The following is a 25,730-nucleotide window of genomic DNA, read 5'->3' as shown; positions in this document are numbered from 1 at the left end:
ACTCTTAATTAATCCAGAGCATGGTAAAAAAAGGAAACATACAAATTATTTTTCTCAGTCTCACATAACATTAACATCCTAAATTTACAAACCACAAAACTAGAAAAATATAGACACATTTTGCTTTTGACTATGGATGTGAAATCTTAACAAAATACTACCCCAAAAATTCAGCTGGGTATTGAAAGAATAAAATATTCTAACCAAGTAGAGTTCACCCCCAGGGGTCCAAATATCTATTTGGATATCTATTCATAAAATGCACAACAGTCTAAAGGTCAAAACAGAACATCATATATGACTAGCTCAATGGATGGGGGATAACATTTGACTACATTCAACATCCATTTTGATTAAAATGTACTTTAATAAAATAGGAATAAATTAAACAGGTATAATATATATAAAGAGATATATATGTAAAGGATATATATATATCAATAGACCTAGACGATGAAAGAAGTAAACATACAAATAACGAGAATATAAAAGTTAAATTATAATTATTTTCATGTAATATCTTATATACCTAGAAATCTCAGGGGAGTCATCAGAAATTATTAAAACAAGAGAATTTATAAAATTAATGATAATTTTTCCTTATGAAAATAAATATTGAAAATACAATGAAGAAAAACAAATGATCTAAAGCAGGAGTCAGCATTTCAGTAAAGGGCCAGGTGGGAAATATTTTAGGCTTTGGAGATCATATGGTCTCTGTTCCAACTACTTAACTCTAAGCAGCCATAAAATAATGATGTCAATTTTCTCAAATTAATTTATAAACTTGATACAATCATTTTAAAAGACCAACTAAATTCATCTAGAGTCCAATAAAGAAATGAAGAAAAAATATGAAAGGGCAAATTAGCAAAAAAGAATCATATATATCTGAAAAGACTTTTGTGCAAGTATAAATCAATGTGTCCTGCTTGGAAGGCAGTTGGTGACCTCTATCAAATTTGTTAAGGTAGGAAATTATTGACCTAATAATTCTCCTGATAGTAGTTTACATTACTGATGTATCTGCAGATGTTCACCAAGATATTTGTTCTGTTTGGCTCTTCTATGTTCATATCTTAATTTGTTTACATTTTAATATCATTGGGGTTATGTATGTAGGCTATTAAATTTATTTTATGTATTTTTATATTTACATTCTTTATATATCATATATTTTATATGTATTTATATTTTTATATGTCTATATTAGCTCTCTTTTTTTAAGCTCTATTTTTAAGCTATTTTTTAAGCCCTAATAAATATTTTGTTTTGTTCTAATATCGAAGGGAACATGAGCATATTTTAGGAATGGTTTAAAAATTAATTTTTGACCTTCCCTGAAATTGTCAAACACTTGAACTTCCTTTGCAATGAAAGTAAGTAACCAAATTCACTAAGTAAAATCTTTAATAATAAACAATTGCTTAGTAAAACAATGTGTTCAGAAAGGTAAAACTTTAAACTATTAGAACTCTGTTTCTTAAACTGTGTACTGTTAGTATTGAAACTGTAGCCCCTTTTCATATTAATAAATATTCTGATGGAAAAAAAGGACTCAGTTTTAGATTAAATTTGGGAATGTGTGTTATCGTAACTTACTTAATAAGAAAACTTTTTTTATTCCTTCATGGACAGTTTGGGTAATACATTCTTAGGAAAATTAAAATAAATTATAACAAGTCTTCCTTAGGAGGATGGTTTTCTGTACCGTAATACAGTTGTTATTGTTGCTGTTATGCTATTTAAGTTGTTATATGCTTGTTAAGCTGAATAGATGCTCATGACAATGTGTTCACTTTTTTCTCTTTGTTTGCAAATGCTGGGAGGTGATGACAAAAGACGCCACCTACATGAACACTTCCTGAAGGTCGTGGCATTGGGGGCCTCGTACATTTTTTCTACCAATAAAATATTTTAAAAAAAGAGAAAAAGCTCCCACTTGTGAAGTGCAGAAAACCATAAGAGTTGATCAGAGCCAAAGGTGATGTTCCAGGAAAAACAATAGCTGTTTTGTGCACTTTCTCCATAGCTCGGAAAAGCAGTTAGTCAGAAAAAAAAATTATCCTGCAAACAGATTCAAATATTTGCCTTCTACCTGCCTTTCATAATGAGGAAATGAGAAAATGGCATGTCTTTCATAGCAAATCTCTTCGCGTTTGTGTCTCAGAGTTTGGAGGTGGGGTGGGGATAGGGGTGCCTGGAGCACCATCCCTGGTGAGCGCCTGCAGAGTGAAAAGCTACGCATTCTGACTTTCACAGCCTCACCCTTGTCCTGCTCTGCCTTTGACTCGGTCACCTCTCTTCCTCATTCTTCCTCACTCCCCCTTCCACCCCCCAGTTTTTATTTTATTTTTTCGTAGTCTCTGAAAATGCAATGGAGAATGAAAATGTGGTCAGACCTGCCGCCAGCACCTATGCCCTCCAGTCCTGAGCTGACAAAAATGTCAAGAAACTGACAGTAAAATATGCGAAGAAAAAGCCCTGCAAACAAGAACAAACCCCAGACTATTTGGCGCTGTCACCACACTGTGTCATGGTTTTCAAACAGAAATAGCAGTTGTGGGATTTATTATCTCTAACATCACTTGTTAAATTTCACACTACGCAAATGATATAAAGTATACGAATAAGGAAGCTACTGAAGAAGGAATGAGGCAATGCCGATGAGGAAATAGACAGATGGACTCCACAGAACGCTAATGGAGGGATCTTTGCCACGGTCAGTGGAAAGGATTATTTATCCACCCCTGTGGATTTCTAATAGGGCAAGAGTGCTGGTAAGGAAAGGAAAAGCAACCGGCATTATCGGAGAACTTGCCCCGATATTCACGTAGGTTCTTTTCTATTTTCCTTGAGCGTCGGCCAGCTTGAGAAATAAAGGGACAGAGTACAAAAGAGAGATTTTAAAGCTGGGCGTCCGGGGGAGACATCACATGTCGGTAGGTTCTTCAGCCGGTCCCTCCGTTTGAGGTCCTTGACTTCCTGCAACACGGCATGAAAACCACCAACTCTGCCTACATGAGCCCAATATATGATTGAAAAGTTGAAATATACATTTATTTTATTGATCAACCTAGTGTTAGATAACCTAGTTAATTTCCTTGAGTACTTCTAGTATTTATTCAATGGTTCTAAGTACATGATCTTCCCCAAATGAGAACTTCTGAGCAATTGTGGACATTGACTATCACTGTTTTCTGAACTCCTGATAGAGGCTGGGTTTTTCATGTATCCAATTTCATCTACATAACAATTCTACAAGGTAAGCATTTTTTCCCCCATTTGAGAGACTAAGGTGTAGGGCAAAGTAACTTTCCTCCATGAAAGGAAACTGAGGTAGAGGGAAAAGTGACTTTCTCAAAATCGCAGTTGTTAGTTAACAAAGCTGATATTCAAATGTATAATTGTCTGAACCCAGGTGACACTCTTAACACAAAGCTCCCTCCCTGAAAGAAAGCAGTTGATTTAGTTCTCTAATAAATATATTTATAAGATATCATTTTAAATAGCAAACACCACTCGGGGCACATTCTAAGCAAGAGCTGCAAATATCCTATGTTTATACATTTGAAATTGCATCTTAACCCTTCTCCTTCTTTAACAACTGGAGACACTCATAAATGTGGCTTATTTCTTTGTCCTTTAACAGATTGAAAAATCAAGGCACACAAGAATGAAATGTCCTGTTTTGGCTAAACGAATAACTGCAGCACTCTTGTAAAAACAGGAAGAAGCAGCTGTATAAAATGACCCATCAAAGCAGAATTGCGTTACTCCCTTAAGACATCAGATAACAGATATCATAGATATGTTTATAATTGATGGTTTTAAAGTGCAATTGAGGTGCCCTACTTAGCTTGGGGTATGCACAACTCAATTGCACATAAAATTGGCAACTCATGGCCTTAAAAAAAGAGAGAGGAAAAAAAGAAGGAGAAGAAAAAAAGAGAAGCCAAGTGGGGAAGCACAGAGGACTCAATTGCCCTTGAAATGTGCAGGCAACATTTGCCACAGGCAATTAGTCTGCGCACAGAAGAAAGGGAGGTCCCTGTAATCTTATGTGACTTACTCAGTGGCATCCAGCAGGTGACTGGCAAAGCCAGGAGCAGAACCAGGGTGTGTGGTTCCCAGCCCATTCTGACCAACAGACAACTGTCCCTCACCTGATAGGCAGTGCAACCATGGACACACCACCTCTGCTCTGATCACAGCTATAAAAGAGAGCCATAAAACTGCCATTGAAATCCAAATGTCATATCAGTGGAAACATCTAAAGCCCATAACGGCGCTAGTGATAACCTCTTAATGTTCAGATAGATCCCTAAGGGAAGGAGAGACACAACGTTCTCCTTCCAGATGGCCCCTGTGGGCTTGGTACAAATGCCAGAATACTCAAGTGTCCACAAGCACCCACCTCTCACATTACTCTTTCATAAATTTTATTATTACTTTAAAAGCAGAATTTGGGGAAGAAAGAATAACAACTTTAATGCAATTTACATATGAATAGAAGAATATGCGCAGGTATTGGAAACGAACTTCTAGTTAAAATATGAGCTGCAGAACAAAGACCATCTGATTAGGAGTCTGTGTGAGGTTACAGCACACTCATTTATCTTAACTCTGGTTCAAAGTGTTCTCAAGAGGCTGTGACCACTTCCTAGAGAACTTTTCAAAACATTATTTGCAGCACTTCTACTTCTATCCTCATTTAAATGATTTTAGTTTGCATTTTACACAGACGGAAGGTATGTATTTATTTTGAGTGAGACATAACAAATGTAAATAGCTTTCATTTTAGAGGTAAGCTTCTTCCATCTTAATTTGGGCCGTCAATTGGTGGTAAATGGAGGCAACATTTTTAAACAAATGTAATGAGTAACTGCATATATCCCTTATATCAGTCATGTCCTACTTACTGAATGGTCTATTTTGGAAAAAAACAAAAGTAAAAACATGACGGACTGTCTATGTATTTTACCTTCGAGGAAGTCAATGTATTCGTATTCTACCTATCATTACACTGAACCTTTTGGATTTTTGCTAGATAATTAATTTATAGTGAGAAACATTTGTTTTTTCACTTTCTGTCTGCAATAGAAGATAAATATAAGTAATAGAAGACTGATTTACGATTAGTACAGTGAGAAGAATCTGATATTAAGTTTACCATTTTTAATTTCCCTCTTCACTGTTTTTCTTTCCAGAATTCAGTCATCAGTAAACTTGTGTTTCTCATTTCAAGGGCTGGATGTTGGAGTTGGCAACATTATGGAAAGAAAAATGTCTTTTAGAGGGCTTTTACTTCTAAAATTGTTTTTATAGTTTTTACACAGCAAGAAAACTATTCTGCTTCTTTCAACACATAATCAGTATACGGCATAGTCTTAACTGAGTTTCACTGATACTTTAAAAACAACTCTTGGAAAACTTTTGCTCCTTTTCCTATGGTCAATTACTTACTATCTTTAGTAGTACATGGTATGATTTCATTGAAAATTGAAAACCACACGCATTGGATTTTGAATCATAGGCATATATTGACACAGGCCTATAGGAGGCCTAAAAAAAGTGAAATGACCTGGAGAGAAATGAAAACAAACAAACAAAAAAGCCCAACTAACTCTCCTACTGGCTACTTTTCCTTAAATACCATTAACTAACCAGCCATTTTCTTATTTTAAGTTGACTGGATGAACTATTTAGAACAGACATTAAGAACACAACTTTGACTCTATATAGACCACATTTCTGATTCTGCCACCGCTAACCATGTGGCCTGGTGAAAGGTTAATCTCTTCAAGCTGTGGTTTCCTCTTATGTTAAATGGAGATACTCATATTACTAATTGCTAGGTTGTGTGGGCACATAACATGCTTACCACTAGGAGTAAGATCTCATTAAATGTCATATACTAATATAGCAGATAGCAGTAGTAGCAGTAGTAATAGTAACAGAAATATACAGCTTCTGTCTCTCTCTCTGCCTCTGAAACACTGTAACCCAACTACTCAGAATCTAGCCTGATCCAATCAGGTCCCCACAGTCTGAATACAGCACTGATTAGTTACTAGGTGTCCTATGTTTTTGTCTCTTGCCCAATTCTCATATCTTCCCCAATATGAACTATTTAATATCCTTTTATGAATTTCTGTTTTGCTTAATGTAATCAGGGTTAATTTTTACCATTTACAACCAAAGAGGTCCAAGGGGTGCAGGTGTAAAAACACAGATATTGCCTTTATCTCTCTGAAATTACCATATTCTTCATATAAAGTTGATTCAAAATGTATTGTCACTTCAGTAGCAGAAGCTACCCATGCAATCTGAAATAGTTAATATCAGCTTCCAACACATAGCTTGCATCTTCTAGAAAAAGATAACTCACTCTGTTTGCCAGTGCCTTCTGGTCAATTCAGTCCAGTGACCAGTCAAGTTATTAAACCAAAATCAACTAAATTGGTTGTTCAGCTGCCTTGACTACTCATGTCAGTCTAAAAGTATGACCCCATGCAATTCTGCAGTCTTAGCTGCACAGAGCCATGTCCTAGCACTGAATCTGGATGGATTACTAAAAGAAAAAAAAGAGCTGGTATTTAAAAATGACTTCTTTGTATTTTTATGTTTAACCATAAACACTAACCATAAACTTTAGAGGCTAAGGTATCTAGATTACTATGTCTTTATTATTTAAGGCAAAAAATGCAGTCCAAGTAATATGGGTAAATGGGGGAAAAAGGCATTGAATTTGGGATCTGAAAATCTGGATTGGAATCTTTATTCTGTCATGTGGTAGGAGAGCTATTTCCATTGAACTTTCCTCCATTTTTGCCTGGCTCAGTCTTTATTTCCATTGTATCTCAGCTTAAATGTCTTTACCATTCACCTACCTCTGCTCTTCCTTTATGGTATTGTGTCAGTAGTTTTTCATACCCTTTTCAAGAGTCATTATATATATGTTTATTTATTGTTTTTATTTCCAACTATACTCTAAGCAAAAATAAGTTTTTTTAATCCCCATTTTATTCTCCAATGTATACTTATGGTGCAATATAATCCCTAGCATATAACCATTGCTTAATCATAATTTGTTGAATGAACACATGAATTATTTGCATGCTCAACTTCTAATGTGAACTTTCTCATTCCCTTTCATACCAGAAATGTTAAACTTTATTTATGAGTCCATGTTTCAACTATTTTTAGTATATGCAATAAAAATTTCTATTAAAGATAAGATTTACCAAGTATGTGAAAAATATTAAATTTTCTGCAAAGATCCATTTAAATGGACAAAATCATTCTTTAGCATAAGTTTCAATGCCTTACTTTTGTAAAAAACTGTGAGTGAACTCTTTGAAGGAAATTAATCTTCCAAGCTGGCCAGATTCTTTATCTCATCAATGAACAGAATGGTCCATGTCAAAAATTTGAAATGTAAATAATCTTCGGAAGGTCTTTTATCTTTTTAGCTTGCTCTCTAATTTGTCATTTCTAGAATGGATGTCCTAACACTACTGATGGAAGAGAACTTGCATAGACTGTAAACTCAATGAGCCATTAAATAGGTGACAATAATCTTGATAGAAATTTGGAATATTTAATTAGCACAAAAAATACTCTTAGCCAGTGCACTCAATTACTTCCATGGATAGTCCCCAAAATATCAACCAACTATTTTGCATGTCCATGAAATGCTTTGGAAGACATTTAAGGCTGAAAAAGGAGATAATATTTCATCTATTAATTGAGGACTTGACATGCTTGTGCATGTCCAGTAATAAAGTTTCAAAGTGAATTCAGTTTAGATCCTTGAGATATTTTTAAAGGTGACATTTCTATCCTTAAGGCTACCATCAATGAAAGTAACTGAAAGACTAGGAAAACCTCTGGGTTAGACAAAGGAAATATATGGTCCAGTATACCCAGTGATATCATTACTGTTTCTTTTGCACATTACCTAATTGTCCAACGACCAATAAATTAAGGCAAAGAAACAAGAAAATAATAATCTTGCAAGTCATAATCATAATGGGAAAACTAACTCTTCAAAGTTGGTCTATCGGCAGAAGCACAAACAGCTTAGAGGAAGAATGCAATGGAGAGGAATTAATAAGAGAGAAGAAGCAAGGAAAAGCAAGGTTTAAATGCTTTAAATACAGGGAGCAATAAATAAGGAAATATATACAGAAAACACAAGGAAGACTGGCTTTCATAAGACCAACTCAGTACCTTTGTCAGTTTATTTAATAGGAAAAACATGTTATAGTTTTAAGATGTGGGACTTTTAATGCTTGGTCCTGTCATTTGTTTTTCAGGTTCAATAATTTATCAAGTTTATAAAACAATAAGAAAACACTTAGTTTTACAAATAGGCTCAATACTTGACAAAGTGGTTTGGTTATATGTTTGTTTATTTTTTTATTTTTTTCACTCTTGTCACCCAGGCTGGAATGCAATGGCATGATCTCGGCTCACTGCAACCTCCGCCTCCCAGGTTCAAGCAATTTTCCTGCCTCAGCCTCCCAAGTAGCTGGGATTACAGGCATGCACCACCACGCCCGGCTAACTTTGTATTTTTTTTTTTTTTGTAGAGACGGGGTTTCACCATGTTGGTCAGGCTGGTCCTGAACTCCTTACCTCAAGTGATCCACCCAGGTCGACTACCCAAAGTGCTGGGATTACAGGCGTGAGGCACCCCACCGCGCCCAGCCTTGTTAGATGTTTTACAAAACTCTGTCACTCATATTTTCTCACTAGGCAGTCTAACATCACAGCCCTGGCCCATATGGGTACAAAAAACAGAAGACATGCTTATTCTCTGGGTTACACAGCCTAAGAACTGCCCTCTATATATTGTTCTTACTGTTCCATCAATTCTTCCCTTCAGTAATCCTATTCCATATTGGGGTAAAAATAGAGACTGATATAGTGGGCCATAGATGCATACTCAAATTTTCTATCCAAAAATGAAGTTGATGTCAGTAGGAGTCCAGTGAGCACAAAAAGGAAAAATTGCACATTTTCTCAGATATTGAATATTTTGGCATTGCTGAACATGATTAGTTTCATCATCTGTTTACAATGCATATGTCTTAAAAATATGCCAGTAAACTGAGAATGTATTTATATATCTGTTTAGTTATTCATTGATTGATTGATTAAATAATCATTAGTGAATGCTTAATACTAACCTGACACTTTGCTTGACTCTGGAGATACAAAGATAACTCAGAACGTCAAATAGTTTAGTGCAGTTTTAGGAATAAATATGAAATTAAATAGCATACAAAAGTATTATTGATGTGCAAATTGATGTTTATAACAGATACTACCTGAGCACAGAGGATGTTTAGAGTTGGCCAAAAGACACACGAAGAAAAAGCTTCCTAGAGAATTTTGGAGTTAGGGTTGGGAATGGAGCAGTAAAGATCTCTTCAGCCCATGAAATCAAATAAAGCTTAATTAACTTCTTTCACAATTGAAGCATTCAAATTTTATAGTGTCATTTTCAGTTTTTAAACAATTTTCATAACTATTATTATTCATAAATGCCTGCACAGCCAGTTCAAGAACTATTTTTGTCTACCTTGTGCCAAATAATTGTTTGACTTTTCTTATTGAATGATGAAATCAATAGGTATCTTGATGTTGTATATACAACAAATATACTTGCCCGTTTTTCACACCTCTACTTCCTCAGACTCTCAACATTCAGAAATAAATGAAATTGATTTATGACATGTCACTAAGCTTCACTGTAACACTTACCTATGGTAACACATTAAGTAATATTTTCTGAAATAGTTCCCACCACCCTCCCCACCGCAATTTTGGGTCTTTGTACAAGAATTAAATTAAATATAATGCTTGAATCACGACACATTTGAATCATGGGTCAGTGCATAACCTATATTTATTTAGTTATATTTTAATAGTATAATAAGCGTCAACAAACACACCACTCCAAAGAAAAATCTAAGACCTTGAAAATAACCCCATCCTCTTTTATATGTAGCAACCTTATTAAACCCTTCATTACTTCTAATAATTTGTCTTTAGCTATTTGTTGGCTTTTATATATAAATAAGTATATCATTTAAAACAATAATTTTATTTCATCTATTTCAACTCTTTTGCCAGTAACATTTATTTTGGTATTATTTCACTGGTTAGGTTCTTCAATAACATATGAAATAAAAGTAGAGTTGTGGGCATACATTTTCCCCCTATTTTAGAGGAAAGAGTCTCAAGTATTCTTATTTAGATGGCTATAAGTTTTAAGTTTTTATTTTATTTTTAAAAGTAACTTACAGTTTAACAAACTTTCCTTCTGTAACTAACTGACTAATGTTCTTTAATCAGAAATGGACTTAATGGGCTGGGTATGGTGGCTTATGCCTATAATCCCAGCACTTTGGGAGGCTGATGCGGGAGGATCACCTGAGGCTGGGAGTTGGAGACCAGCCTGACCAATATGGAGAAACCCCATCTCTACTAAAAAATACAAAATTAGCTGGGCATCGTGGCACATGCCTGTAATCCCAGCTACTCAGGAGGCTGAGGCAGGAGAATTGCTTGAACCTGGGAGGCAGAGGTTGCAGTGAGCCGAGATCACGCCATTGCACAACAAGAGTGAAACCCCATCTCAAAAAAAAAAAAAAAAAAGAAATGAAGTTAATATTTGACTTTTTAATAATAGCCATTCTAACTGATGTTATTGTATCTCGTTGTAGTTTTGATTTGCATTTCCCTGATGATTAGTGATGATGAGCCTTTTTTTCCCATATTTCTTGGCCAGTTGTCTTCTTTTGAGAAGTGTCTGTTCCTGTCTTTTGCTCATTTTTTTAATGGGGTTGTTTTTACTTGTTCATTTGTTTAAATTTCTTACGGATTCTGGATATTAGACCTTTGTCAGATGTATAGTTTGTGAATATTTTCTCCCATTCTGTAGGTTGTCTGTTTATTCTGTGGGTAGTTTCTTTTGCTATGCAGTAGTTCTTTAGTTTAATTAGGTCTCACTGGCCATTTTCTGTTTTTGTTGCAATTGTTTTTCAGGACTTGGCCAAAAATTATTTGCCAAGGCCGAAGTCAACAAGGGCATTTCCTGTGTTTTCTTCTAGGATTCTTATAGTTTGAGGTCTCACATTTAAATCTTTAGTTAATCTTGAGCTATTTTGGTATATTGTGAGAGATAGGGGTCCATTTTCTTTCTTTTGCATACAACTAAACAGCTATTCCAGCACCATTTATTAAATAGGGAATCCTTTCCCCATTGCTGCCTTTTGTCAATTTTGTTGAGCATCAGATGGCTGTAGATGTGTGGTACTATCTCTGGGTTGTCTCTTCTGTTTCATTGGTCTATGTGTTGGTTTTAGCCTTGTAGTATAGTTTGAAGTCAGATGGTGTAATGCCTCCAGCTTTGTTCTTTTTGCTTAGGATTGCTTTGGCTATTTTTCTGATTCCATATGAATTTCAGAAGAGATTTTTGTAATTCCGTGAAGAATGATGTTGGTAATTTGATAGGAATAGTGTGGAATCTGTAAGTTGCTTTGCGCATTATGACCTTTTTAACAATAGTGATTCTTCCTATCCATGAGCATAGAATATTTTTCTAATGATTTGTGTTGTCTCTGATTTCTTTTTGCAGTATTTTATGTTTCTCCTTGCAGAGCTCTTTTACCTCCTTTGTTAGCTGTATTCCCGGGTATTTCCGTTTTTTTGTGGCTATTGTAAATGAGATTAGGTTTTTGATTTGACTCTCAGCTTGAATATTACTGAGGTATAGAAATACTGATTTTGGTACATTGATTTTGTATCTTAAAACTTTACTGAAGTTGTTTATCAGTCCTAGGAGCCTTTTGGCAGAGTATTCAGGGTTTTCTAGGTATAGAATCATATCACCATCAAAGAGAGATAATTTTATGTCTTCTTTTCTATTTGGATGTCTTTTATTTCTTTCTCTTGCCTGATTGCTCTGGCTAGGACTTCAAGTACTACACTGAATAGGGGTGATGAGAGTGGGCATTCTTATCTTATTTAAGTTCTCAAGAGGAATGGCTCCAGCTTTTGGCCATTCCATAAGATGTTGGGTTTGGGTTTGTCATAGATGGCTCTTACCATTTTGAGGTATGTTCCTTCACTGCCCAGTCTGTTGAGAATTTTTCATCATAAAGTGATATTGGATTGTACCAAAAGCTTTTTTCCATGTCCATTGGCATGATTATATGGTTTTTGCTTTTAATTCTGTTTATACGGAAAATCACATTTACTGGTTGCATATGTTGAAACAGCCTTGCAGCCCAGGAATAATACTTGATCATGGTGTATGAACTCTTTGATGTGCTGCTGGATTCAGTTTGCTAGAATTTTGTTAAGAATTGTTCATCAGGGCTGTTTGCCTGAAGTGTGTGTGTGTGTGTGTGTGTGTGTCTGTGTGTGTGTGTGTGTGTCTATTCCTGATTTTGGTGTCAGGCTGATGCTAGCTTCACAGAATGAGTTAGGAAGGAGTCCCTCCGCCTCAATTTTTTGGAATAGTTCCAGTAGGATTGGTACCAGTTCTTTGTATATTTGATAGAATTCAGCTGTGAACCATCTAGTCCAGGGCGTTTTTTGGTTGGCAGGTTTCTTATTACCAACTAAATTTTTTATGACTTCTTATTGGTATGGTTAGGATGGCTATTATTAAAAAGTCAAATAATAACAAATGTTGGCAAAGGCTACAGAGAAAAGTGAATGCTTATACACTGTTGGTGGGAATGTAAATTAGTTCAGCCATGGTGGAGAGTAGTCTGGAGATTTCTCAAAAAACTTAAAACAGCAAGTATTTAACTCAGCAATCCCAATACTGGGTAATACACAAAAGAAAACATTGTTCTACCAAAAAGACACATATACTCCTACATTAATTGTGATGCTATTCATAATGGCTAAGACGTGGAGTCAACCTAGGTGCCCCAAAATGGTGAATTGGATAAAGAACACGTGGTGCATATACACCATGGAGCACTATGCAGCCACAAAAAAAGAACAAAATATGTCTTTTGCAGCAACATGGGTGCAGTTGGAGGCCGTAATCCTAAGAGAATTAGTATAAAAACAGAAAACCAAATGCTGCATGTTCTCACTTATAAGTGAAAACTAAACATTGAGTACACATGGACATAAAGATGGGAACAAGTAACACTGTGGACTACTATGGTCTCACATTGCTACAAAGAAATACCTTAGACTAGGTAATTTATGAATAAAAGATGTTTAATTGGCTCATCGTTCTGCAGCCTGCACAGGAAGCATAGTGGCTTCTGCCTTTAGGGGGGCCTCACGAAGCTCCCAATCATGGAAGAAAGTAAAGGGCATGAAGATATTCCACATACCAGAAGCAGGAGCAAAAGAGAACAAGGAGGGGAATATTGCATACTTTCAAATAATCCGATATCACGAGAAATCACTCACTATCATGAGAACAGCACCAAGGGCATGGTGCTAAGCCATTCATGACAAACCCACCCTCATGATTCAACCACCTCCCACCAGGCCCCACCTCCAACAATGGGGACTACAATTCAACATGAGATTTGGTGAGGACACAGATTTAAATCATATCCTGCCCTGGGCCCCTTTGTTTCCTTCTCATATTGCAAAATGCAATTATCCCTTCTCAACAGTCCCCGAAAGCCTTAACTAATTTCAGCATTAACTTAAAATTACAAAGTTCAAAGTCTCATCTGAGACAAGGGTAGTACCTTCTTCCTATAAGCCTGTAAAATCATAAACAAGTTAGTTACTTTCAAGAATGTGGGTATAGGCATTGAGTAAATGATTTCATTCCAAAAGGGAGAAATTGGCCAAGAGAAAGGGGCTAGAGGCCCTGTGCAAGTCAGAAATTCAGCAGAGCAGTAATTAAATCTTAAACTTCAAAATAAACTTTTTGACTCCATGTCACACATCCAGGGCACACATCCAGGGCACTGATGCAAGAGGTGGGCTTCTCAGGTCTTGGGCAGCTCTGCTCCTGTGGCTTTGCAGGTTTCAGACCCCTTGGCTGCTTTCAAGTGCTGGCATTGAGTACCTGCAGCTTTTCCAGGCATAAGGTGCAAGCTGTTTGTGGATCTACCATTCCTGGGGCTGGAGGACAGTGACCCTCTTCTCACAGCTCCACTAGGCAGTACCCCAGTGGGGACTCTGTGTGGGGGCTCCAACCCCACATTTCCCCTCCACATTGCCCTAGTAGAGGTTCTTCATGAGGGCTCCACCCCCGCAGCAGACTTCTGCCTGGGATTCTAGGCTTTTTCATACCTCCTCTGAAATCTAGTCAGAGGCTCCCAAGCCTCAACTTTTGCACTCTGTGTACCTGCAGCCCTAACAGCACATGGAAGCCACCAAGGCTTATGGCTTGCCCCCTTTGAAGCAGTGGCCCGAACTGTACTTGGGCTCCTTTGGGCCATGGCTAAAACTGGAATGGCTGGGATGCAGGGACCAGTGTCCAAAGGCTGTGAAGGGCAGCAGGACAATGGGCCTGGCCCATGAAACCATTCAGTCCTCCTAGGCTTCCAGGCCTGTGATGGAAGGGGCTGCCTTGAAAATCTCTGAAATGCCTTGGAGGTCTTTTCCCTATTGTTTTCGCTATTAGCAATTGGTTCCTTTTTACTTTTGCAAATGTCTGCAGCCTGCTTGAATTCCTACCCTGAAAATGGACTTTTCTTTTTCACCACGTGGCCACTCTTCAAGTTTTACAAACTTTTATATTCTGCTTTCCCTTTAAATATAAGTTCAAAGTTTATGCCATTTGCTCATGCATATGAACATAGGTTGTTAGAAGCAGCCAGTCCATGTCTTGAACATGTTGCTGCTTATAAATTTATTCTGCCAGATACCCTAAATCATCATTCTCAATTTTAAAGTTTTACATATCCCTAGGGCAGGAACACAATACAGCTAGTTCTTTGCTAAGGCATAACAAAAGTGACCCTTTTTCTAGTTCCAAATAAGTTCCTCATTTCCATATGAGATCTTCTCAGCCTGGATTTCACTGTGCACATTTCTATCAGCACTTTGGTCAGAAACATTTAGCCAGTCTCTAAGATGTTCCAAACTTTCCTTCATCTTCCTGCCTTCTTCTGAGACCTTCATATTCTTTCAGCCTCTGCCTGTTACCCAATTCCAAAACTGCTTCCACATTTTTAGGTATCTTTATATCAATATCCTACTCCTAGTCCTATTTTTTTGGATCAGTTTGTTCTCACATTGCTACCAAGGAATACCTGAGACTGAGTAATTTATAAACAAAAGAGGCTTAATTGACTCATGTTTCCACAGGCTGTACAGGAAGCATAGCATCTTCTGCTTTTGGGGAGGCCTCAGGAAGCATCCAATCATGGCGAAAGTTGAAAGGGGAGTGAAGTGCCTTACATGATGGGAGCAGGAGCAAGAGAGACCAAGGGGTAGGTGCTGCACACTGTTAAACAACCAGGTCTCATGAGAACTAACTCACTATCATGAGAACAGCTCCAGGGCCATGGTGCCAAACCATTCACAAGAAATCCACTCGTATGATAGAACCACCTTCCACCAGGCCCCACCTCCAACACTGGGGACCACAATTTGACATGAAATTTGATGGGGGACACAGACCCAAACCATATCAAGGAGGGAAGGAGTTGGGTAAGGGTTGATAAACTACCTGTGGGTAATACGCTCATTACCTGGGTGATGGGATCTATACCCCAAACCCAATATGCCTATGTAACAAAAGTTACACGTACTCTCATATCTAAAATAAACATTGAAATTATTTTTAAAAAGAAATTATGTTAAATGTTATCAAATGCTTTATTTATTTACAGGTTTTTTCTTTTAATATCTTACTGTGGTAACATATTAAATGTTAATGTGTGGTAACATGGTAACATATTAAAAATACATTACAGTAACAGTAACGTATTAAAAGAATCACATTAGTGAATTTTCTAATGTTGAGTAATTCTTAATACATAGGATACATCCAATTTGGTTTTGCTATATTATCTTTTCTCCAGAGTTGGACTTAATTTAAAATTTTTATATTTAGAATTTTCATATCTCTATTTATTAAAAAGTATGGTTCTACAGTTTTTTTGTCTTTCTATAACATTTTTGGGATTGGTAACAAGCTTATGCTGAACTCAGAATAAATTGTTCCATGATCCTTTTATTTTTAAAGTTTTTGTAGATCTCAGCTTTAAAGTAGACAAGGTCTGGAGTTTTCTTGTGAGAAAATTTTAAATCACTATTTAGTTTCTTTGAAAACCATGGGGCTAATTAAGCTTTATTGTTGCTTCATGAATTAACTGTAAGTCACATTTTGCTAGAGATATGTCCATTTATCTCAGTTTTCTAAGTTGCTAGCAGATAGTTGATAATATTTGTATACCTGTTTTATAACAGGTTTATTGAGATATAGTTCATAAGCCATACAACTTACCCACTTAAAGCTTACAATTCAATAGTTTTTAGTACATTCACAGAGTTGTACAACTATCATCATAATGTAATTTTAGAATATTTTCATAGCCCCCAAAACCCTATTCTCAATAGCTGTCAATGCCCATTCTCTGTCACCCCCAAGCACTAGACAACCACTTGTATACTACTTATTTTGACAGATTTGTCATTTGGAGACATTTTATACACATGGAATTATACCATTTGTAGTATTTCATTATTGGCTTTTTTTTTACTTAACATACTTCATTTTTTTCAGATTCATTTATATCACACCGTGTGTCAATACTTCATTTCTTTTAATAGTTGAATGATATTCTATTGTTTAGATATACGACACTTTGTTAATCCAATCATTCATTGATTAATATTTGGGTTGTTTACACGTTTTGGCTATTATGAGTAATGCTATTTATATTTCTTTATAATATTTTGTGTACACATATATTTTAATTTTTCTTGGATATGTATCTAAGAGTAGAATTGCTGGGACATGTGTTAATTCTAAGTTCAATTTTGTAAGAAACCCCCAGACTGTTTTCCAAAATGGCTGTGCCATTTTACATTCCCACCAGCTATGTGTGCAGGTTTTGATTTCTCCACATCCTCACCAACACTTGCTGTTTTCTGCTTTTCTAATTATATCCATTCTGTGTTTGTAAATGATGTTTCACTGTAGTTTTGATTTGCTGTTCCCTAATGATATTAATGATTGTTTATATCCTAATTGACTCTTGTGTAACTTTTTTTTTTTGAGACGGAGTTTCACTCTTGTTGCCCAGGCTGGAGTGCAGTGGCGCCATCTCGGCTCACTGCAACCTCGCCTCCCGGGTTCAAGCGATTCTCCTGCTTCAGCCTCCTGAATAGCTGGTATTACAGGCATGTGCCACCACGCCAGGCTAATTTTGTAGTTTTTAGTAGAGACGAGGTTTCTCCATGTTGGTCAGTCTGGTCGCAAACTCCCGACCTCAGGTGATCCGCTCGCCTCGGCCTCCCAAAGTGCTGGGATTACAGGCGTGAGCCACAGTGCCCGGGCGACTCTTGTTTAACTTTTTAAAGAGAAATGTCAATCTAGACCCTTTGACCATTTTGGGGTCTTTGGAGTTTTTTTTAACTGAGTTGTAGGAGTTCTATTATATTCTAGCTACAAGTCCTTATTAGATATATAACTTACCAATATTTTCTCACATTTACTGGATTATATTTTTACTTTCCTGATGGTGTACTTTGAAGCATGAGCTTTAAATTCAATTAAACATAATTTCCATCCCATTTTTACAACAAGGATGCCCACTTTCACCACTATTTTTCAACATAATACTGGAAGTCCTGGCCAGAACTATTAAGCAATAGAATGAAAGGGTATTCAAATTGGAAAGGAATAGATCAAATTAGCCTTATTGGCAGGCAATGTGATCTTATACTTAGAAAATCCTAAAGACTTCACCAAAAAGCTGTTAAAACTGATGTCAATTCCTAAAGTAAAGAATGCAAAATCAACATACAAAAATCATTAGCATTTATATATGCCAACAGTGAACAATCTGAAAAAGAAATCAAGAAAGCTATTTCATTTACAATAGCTATGAAAATACAAAATACCTAGAAGTAAATTCAATGAAAGTGAAAGATCTACATTAAAAAAATATGAAACTCTGGTGAAAGAAATAGAAGTGTACACACACACAAAATTGAAAGATATTCCATGATTATGGATTGGAACACTTACTATTGTTAAAATGATGATACTACTCAGAGCAATTGACAAATTCAATGCAATCTCTCTCAAAATGCCAATGGCATTCTTCACAGAAATGGGAAAAGAAATCTAATATTTATATGGAACCACAAAAGACCACAAAGGGTCAAAGTAACCCTGAGCAAAAAGAACAAAACTGGAGGCATCACATTACCTGAATTCAAAACTTACTACAGGCTGGGCATGGTGGCTGATGCCTGTAATCCCAGCACTTTGGGAGGCCAAGGCGGGCAGATCACAAGGTCAGGAGATCGAGACCTTCCTGGCTAACATGGTGAAACCCTGTCTCTAAAAAATACAAAAGAATTAGCCGGGCGTGGCAGGGGGCGCCTATAGTCCCACCTACTCGGGAGGCTGAGGCAGGAGATGGCGTGAACCCAGGCAGTGAGCTGAGATGGCGCCACTGCACTCCAGCCTAGGCGACAGAGCGAAACTCCATCTCAAAAAAAAAAAAAAAAAAAAAACAAGCAAAAAAAACTTACTACAAAGTGCTGGCAACCAAAACAGCATGGTATTGTCATAACAATGGACACATAGAGCAATGGAATAAAATAGAGAACCCTGATATAAATGTACACATTTAAAACCAACTAATTTTCAACAAAGGTGCCAAGAGCATACAATGAGAAAACAGTCTTTTCAATAAATAGTGCTGAGAATACTGGGTAATTATATGTAGAAGAATGAAATTAGACCCCTGTATCTCACCATACACAAAAAAAATATTAAAATAGATTAAAGACTTAAATCTAAGACCTGAAATTTTGAAACTACTCAAAGAAAACATTGGAGAAATGATCCAAACATTGGTCTGGATAAAGATATTTTGTGTAAGACTTCAAAAGCACAGGCAATCAAAGCAAAAATAGACAAGTGGGATTACATCAAACTAAAAATCTTCTGCACAGCAAAGAAAACAAATTGAGAAAACTCACAGAATGGAAAAAAGATATTTGCAAACTATTCATCTGAAAATGGATTAATAATCTATATTAGTTTGTTTTCATGCTGCTGATTAAAGACAGACCTGAGACTGGGCAATTTACAAAAGAATGGCGTTTATTGGACTTACAGTTCCACATGGCTGGGGAGGTGTCCCCAGCCATGTGGAACTGTGAGTCGATTAAACCTATTTTCTTTATAACTTACCAAGTCTTGGGTATGTCTTTATGGCAGTGTAAAAACAGACTAATGCAATATGATAAAGTCTTTTTACTTCTGGGGTATGGTAAATACATCTTAGTTATTTTTTTCTCTAGCTTTATTTTGTTTTATTATCAACAAATTTCTTTCCAGATATTTTATCATTTTTACTTCATATATCATTCTTCTCATTTATTCTGTCTATTGAATTATTTATTACAACTATTATTTTTTCATTATTAATATCTCTGCTTGATTATTTGAATATTTTAGTCCCATATTGCTAATATTTTCTTGTATGTTTATTGTGTTAAACTGTTTTTAAATTTTTTTCCCTATTTGTCTACTTCTAATGAAATACATCATTCAGTTGATATTCCTTTGAAAAAGACTGGATCCTCAAATGTCTTGTTATTTTAACATTTGAGCCTATTTTCCCCTAGAAGTATAAATACTCTGTCAGGTAATACATAATGCGTAAAGTCAGGTCCAATTGTGAGTCAGCCCCAATAAAGTCACTGGAAGAATGGGGAGAAGAAAAGTAGCGAAGAGTGATGGAATAAAGACTGGCTCCAGGAACCACTCAATCATATCACTTCCCACAACCAACTGCTTAGGCAAGACTTAATCCTGTTTTGGGAAAGGTAAATGAAATTGTAGATTATAATCTCAGATTAAGTTTCTTTAGCCCGGGGGTATTTGATGGAGGGTATAAACAACCTACTACTTGGAGTTAGTTACTCCCTCTGTCCCATTTTTCCCAGCTATGTTCAAGGCTGACCTAATATAACTCTTGAGGACATTTGGACCAGAGCTACCACAAATGTGGCAGTAGACATATTTTGTTCCAAGGCAATGACAGAAGAAGGATATCAGAATTCCAGAACTACCATTCCTATTTCAATATGTCATAGCTATGCCAGGATGCTTCCTACCTGGGGATGGCAAAGCAATCACCTCATACACACCATTTCAAAACAGTACTCTGCTATCTGAGAATATAATTTCACTATTTCTCTCTAGTTATTTTTCCTCTAAAATTTTAATTGGATTGGTCTTGGAAGAGGGAGCCAGATATCATATCTATTTTGTATTTAGAAGTAGAATTTTCATATACCTTTTTAAAGACATCTTTGTTTGAGTTATGAAAAGAATAACCATTAGCAATTAGTGAGAACAAAAATGCAATTTTTGCTTTTTTATATTTGTGAAAACACCTTCACATTGATTGTATGCACAAAATTTGCTAAGAGAGTAGATCTTAAATGTTATTACCACACACACAAAAATGGAAACTGGCCTGGCACTGCGGCTCATGCCTGTAATCAGCACTTTGGGAGGCCGAGGAGGTCAGGAGTTCAAGACCAGCCTGGTCAATATGGTGAAACCCCATCTCTACTTAAAACACAAAAATTAGCCAGTGTGGGGGTGGTCGCCTGTAGTCCCAGCTATTTGGGAGGCTGAGGCAGGAGAATTGCTTGAACCCAGGAGGCGGATGTTGCAGTTAGCTGAGATCACGCCACTGCACTCCACCTTGGGTGACAGAGCAAGACTCCAGCTTAAAAAAAAAAAAAAAAGGAAACTATGTGAGGTGATGGATATGTTAATTAGCTTGATTGTGGTAATCATTTCATGATGTACACATGTAACAAAACATCACATTGTACAGCATAAGTATTTATAATTTTAATTTTTCAATCCTATCTTAATAAAGCTGGAAAATAGTAAACCAAACAACTGATTAAAAAAAAAAACACCTTCACACTTATTAACTAGTTTGGTCATCCTAACAATCCTATTAAATAGACAAAATGTGTTAATATTTGAATCTCAGTTTCATAAGAAAATTATGCTTCTTTAGATTCAAAGAAGCTAGATATTTGCCAAGATCCCATATTTAGTTATTCATGTCTAATCACTCCTTAATCCTTCCTCAGAAAATTTTTTCTCAGGTACTGAACCTCAGCTCTTAATCACCCTCCCAATTTTTCACTAAATTCCTGGCATCCTCCCTATGACCTCAAATTGTGCCTGATTTATTTTTCCTACCTGATGTTGGGACCTTATGATTTGAAGTAATAAAAAAAGTAGGTACTTTATGGTAAGAATCTGGGAAATGTATACCCATACAAGATACCATCAATAGTCATAGCTGTTAATTCCTTTTATAAATAAATATTAATATATATAAAAATATTTTATAAATAAATATTGATATTGATATACATTATTTATATTACATGCATATAATATTAATATGCAATCTTTTATTTTAGGTCATTTTCTTGAATTCCAGTTTTTTGAATTTTTTTGCATTTTTGGGTTTTTTTTAATTTCAAGACTCCTATTATATGTATGTTAGATTTTCTTAGACTACTTTCTTTTTGTTTCAAATCCTTTGTATTGCTCTCTTTACATCTTTTTGACCTTAATTTTTTTCTTTTTCATCCTTCTTCATCTTATACTTCTTTTAAGTTCTTATTTGTTATGTTTAATTGTTCTTGTGTTTTCAAAATTACTAATTCTTTGACATTTGTTTTTCCTTTGCATTTTTTTTATTTCTGTCACCTCTTTTGAAATCTTTTTATCAGATCACCTCATCTCTGAATTTATCTAATTTTAATTTTTATTGTCGTATCATAGCATCTACCATTTTCCTAATTTGTTTACTCCTTTTAACTCATTTTAAAACATCAGCGTTTATCTGCTTTGTGAACATATCTTTCTAGAATGTTTTTTGTGGTCTCTAGGGACAATCTTTTCTTTATTTTCTTTAATTTATAAGCAACATCTATGAATTTGAAAGCCATCATTTTCTATTACTCAAGTTTTAGACACCTAGTTTATCTTTAATTTTTGGATACTATGTCCGCACATGCATAATTTACCCAGCTTCATAGTTCTAGAAAGACCACTTTTATTGTTTCCACAAAGTAATAAGATTATGTGCCTCTTCTGAAAGTTTGCCTCCCCTGTTCTTTTCCACAGTTTTAATCTGACAATTTATTTGATGGTTTATGTCTACCATCCTTGTCCAATTAGGGAGATATTTCTGACAGTTTCTTCTCAATGTGGATCTTTGTTTTGGTAGGGAGTGTCAGGTTGTTAGTACCAAGAGTTCATAGCTCACACGCAACAAAGACATTTCAGTAACAACTAGCATACCTACCTCTGATACCTAGGCCTCCAATGCCTCACTTAAAAAAAACCCAGGGATCCTTGGAGAATGGATGATTGTGAAGCTTCACAAGGTAAGTACAAAAAGAGCCTAGAACTTGTTGTGTTTTTGTTTGTTTGTTTGTTTGTTTGTTTGTTTTTGAGATGGAGTCTCGCTGTCGCCCAGGCTGGAGTGCAGTGGTGCGATCTCGGCTCACTGCAGGCTCCGCCCCCCTGGGGTTCACGCCATTCTCCTGCCTCAGCCTCCCGCACAGCTGGGACTGCAGGCGCCCACCACCTCGCCCGGCTAATTTTTTGTGTTTTTTAGTAGAGACGGGGTTTCACCGTGTTAGCCAGGATGGTCTTGATCTCCTGACCTCGTGATCTTCCCGCCTCAGCCTCCCAAAGTGCTGGGATTACAGGCATGAGCCACCGCGTCCGGCCTGAACTTTGTTTTCTTTTTTAATTGAGATGGAGTATCACTCTGTTGCCCAGGCTGGAGTGCAGTGGGGTGATCTCGGCTCACTGCAACCTCTGCCACCCGGGTTCAAGTGATTCTCCTGCCTCAGCCTCCCGAGTAGCTGGGATTACAGGAGACTGCCACCACGCCCAGCTAATTTTTGGATTTTTTTTTTTTTTTTTTTTTTTTAGTAGAGATGGGGTTTCACCATCTTGGCCAGGTTGGTCTTGAACTCCTGACCTCTTGATCCACCCGCCTTGGTCTCCCAGAGTGCTGGGATTACAGGCGTGAGCCACAGCACCCAGCCGAGCCTAGAACATTTTTTATGTTTAAAAGTAAATAAAAGTATTTAAGGAAAGAACAATTGCAGATACATCACAAGGACACTGAAGCCAACTTGATGTGGTTTCCCCCTAGTCAAATATAAAACACTTGCAGCATCTAAAATAATAAAGTATAGGAACAAATGATGTTCCATTGAAAAATCAGGATTTATGAGTTCATACATATAATAAATTGACAAATAGCGCAGATGAGAGGGATCTGTGTTCAGCAGAATAGTCATTGCTAATTGGTAAATATATAGAAAGAGGCTGGGCATGGTGGCTCACATGCTATAATCCCAGCACTTTGGGAGGCCAAGGCAGGTGGATCGCTTGAGCTCAGGAGTTTGAGACCAGTCTCAGCAACATGGTGAAATCCCTTCTCTACCAAAAATACAAAACAAAAACAAAAACAAAAACAAAAACAAACTAGCTGGGCATGGTGGCGTGTGCCTGTGCTCTCAACTACTCAGGAGGCTGAGGTGGGAGGATGGCTTGAGCCCGGGAGGTGGAGGTTAGAGTGAGCCAAGATTGTGCCATAGCACTCCATCCTGGGTGACAGATCAAGATCCCATCTCAAAAAAAGGGAAAAAAAAAAAAAATATATATATATATATATATATATATAAAGAGCTGGGGTTGGCACATCAGTATTTAGCAATTCTTATAGTAAAAAGTAAATCAGTCAAGGACAATCAACTGTTGCTAAATCAGAGGTAACATTTTGTTAAGGATCAGAATATTTACCTGATTTTTAAAATGGCTCCCCACAGACTACTTTTAGTTGAATATATATAGAATAATTTTAAAGTGGAGAAATCAAATAGCTGATTGAACAGATAATGTAAACTAATATTACCAATGGGGAACAAATGGATATTGTTTCCTCAGATGTGATGCCATGAGAAAGCACATCTCTTACATACTACTGTCCTAAAATATCTAACCTGAATATAATCATAACGGAACATCAGAAAAATCCAAAATGAGGCCCTTTCTATCAAAAAAGGCAAAGACTGTATTTTTCAAAATGTGAATGGCATACAATACACAAGATAACAGAATTTACAGATTAAAGGAATATGAAGAGCTCTGGCAGATCGATGCGATAGCTGACCTTTATCTGGATCCTGCACTGAAGGGAAAAAATGTTATAAGTAATATTAATAAGGTCAATTGAAAAAATTTGAATATGGATAATTGATTAAATAAAATAAATTTAACAGTGTAAAATTTACTGAATTTGATAACTATACTATAGTTAGATATAATATCTCCATTCTTAAGAAAAACACACCAAGCAACTTAGAGGTTATTCACCATAAAGTATGTAACTTACCTTCAAATGGTTCAGAAAAAAAATAAAATATGTATTTTGTGAATGTGTACATATAGAGATATACCTACATACACAAACATGGACAAAGAAAAAGAGCAAATGGGATAAACATAATATACAATGTAAAGAATAGGCAGTGTGGTCAAAGGGTATATGGGTGTTCTTTGTATTCATTCTTCTAACTTTTCTGTGCATTTGAAATTACTTCTCAACAAAAAGTTTAAAATTTAAAAAGAAAAATATTTTATAGCTTAGACGTCTTCAGCTAGCTCAGACCTTAGCCCATTATGTTTGAATGGGAAGCTGCAGCTTTCCTGATCCCCCCACCCCATCCCTGTCCCTACCTGGCTTCATCTAACACTCTCAGATTGTTCTTTAGTGCTCTCCAGTGGTAATTTGGGGATTTTCATTTCTTTACATTTGTCATTCTACTGCTTTTCTTCCTCTTCTACAAAAATGCTCACACAATTTGGTTCTATTGGTTATTTATTCTCACTTATTTGTAATACATGCATAATATTCTAAGGGATGAATCATTACAATTTAATTAAGTACTTTTATATTTTTGGACAGAAGACTACATCTATTTTTTCTCTTTAATAAATAGGAAATTTTTGTTGAAAATAAAGTTTTGTCCAGATTTTTTTATTGTTGCTTTAGAGTAAAGTTTTAGAAGTATAATTCCTGGATTAATGGATATGGAGGTCTTTTTAGAAGAAGCTTAATACATATTGCCAGATTATGTAGTAATCCAGTAAGAATATATTTTTGTTAAAATACAATATTTGCACACACCTCTAGAGAACAACTTAAGGACAAAAAGGACTGCATTACAAAAAGATGTTAACTGTTAGTACTAATCATATTTTTGATGATCATGTTAATATTGCTGTTTTGAGACAGATCTAGGGGGTAATGTGGAATAAAGAGAACAAGTAAGTGATATTCTAATCCTGTCATCCTTACTGATCTTAAAAATCAGAAGTCTTGGTGTGAAACAGAGTACATGAGGTTCACTAATAATCTCATAGTCCTGAATTTGAATAGGAAGTATTAATAAGAACT

Source organism: Pongo abelii, chromosome 16 (assembly GCF_028885655.2).
Source record: "Pongo abelii isolate AG06213 chromosome 16, NHGRI_mPonAbe1-v2.0_pri, whole genome shotgun sequence".
Lineage (NCBI taxonomy): Eukaryota > Metazoa > Chordata > Mammalia > Primates > Hominidae > Pongo > Pongo abelii.
Note: the sequence above shows the minus strand (reverse complement) of the source record.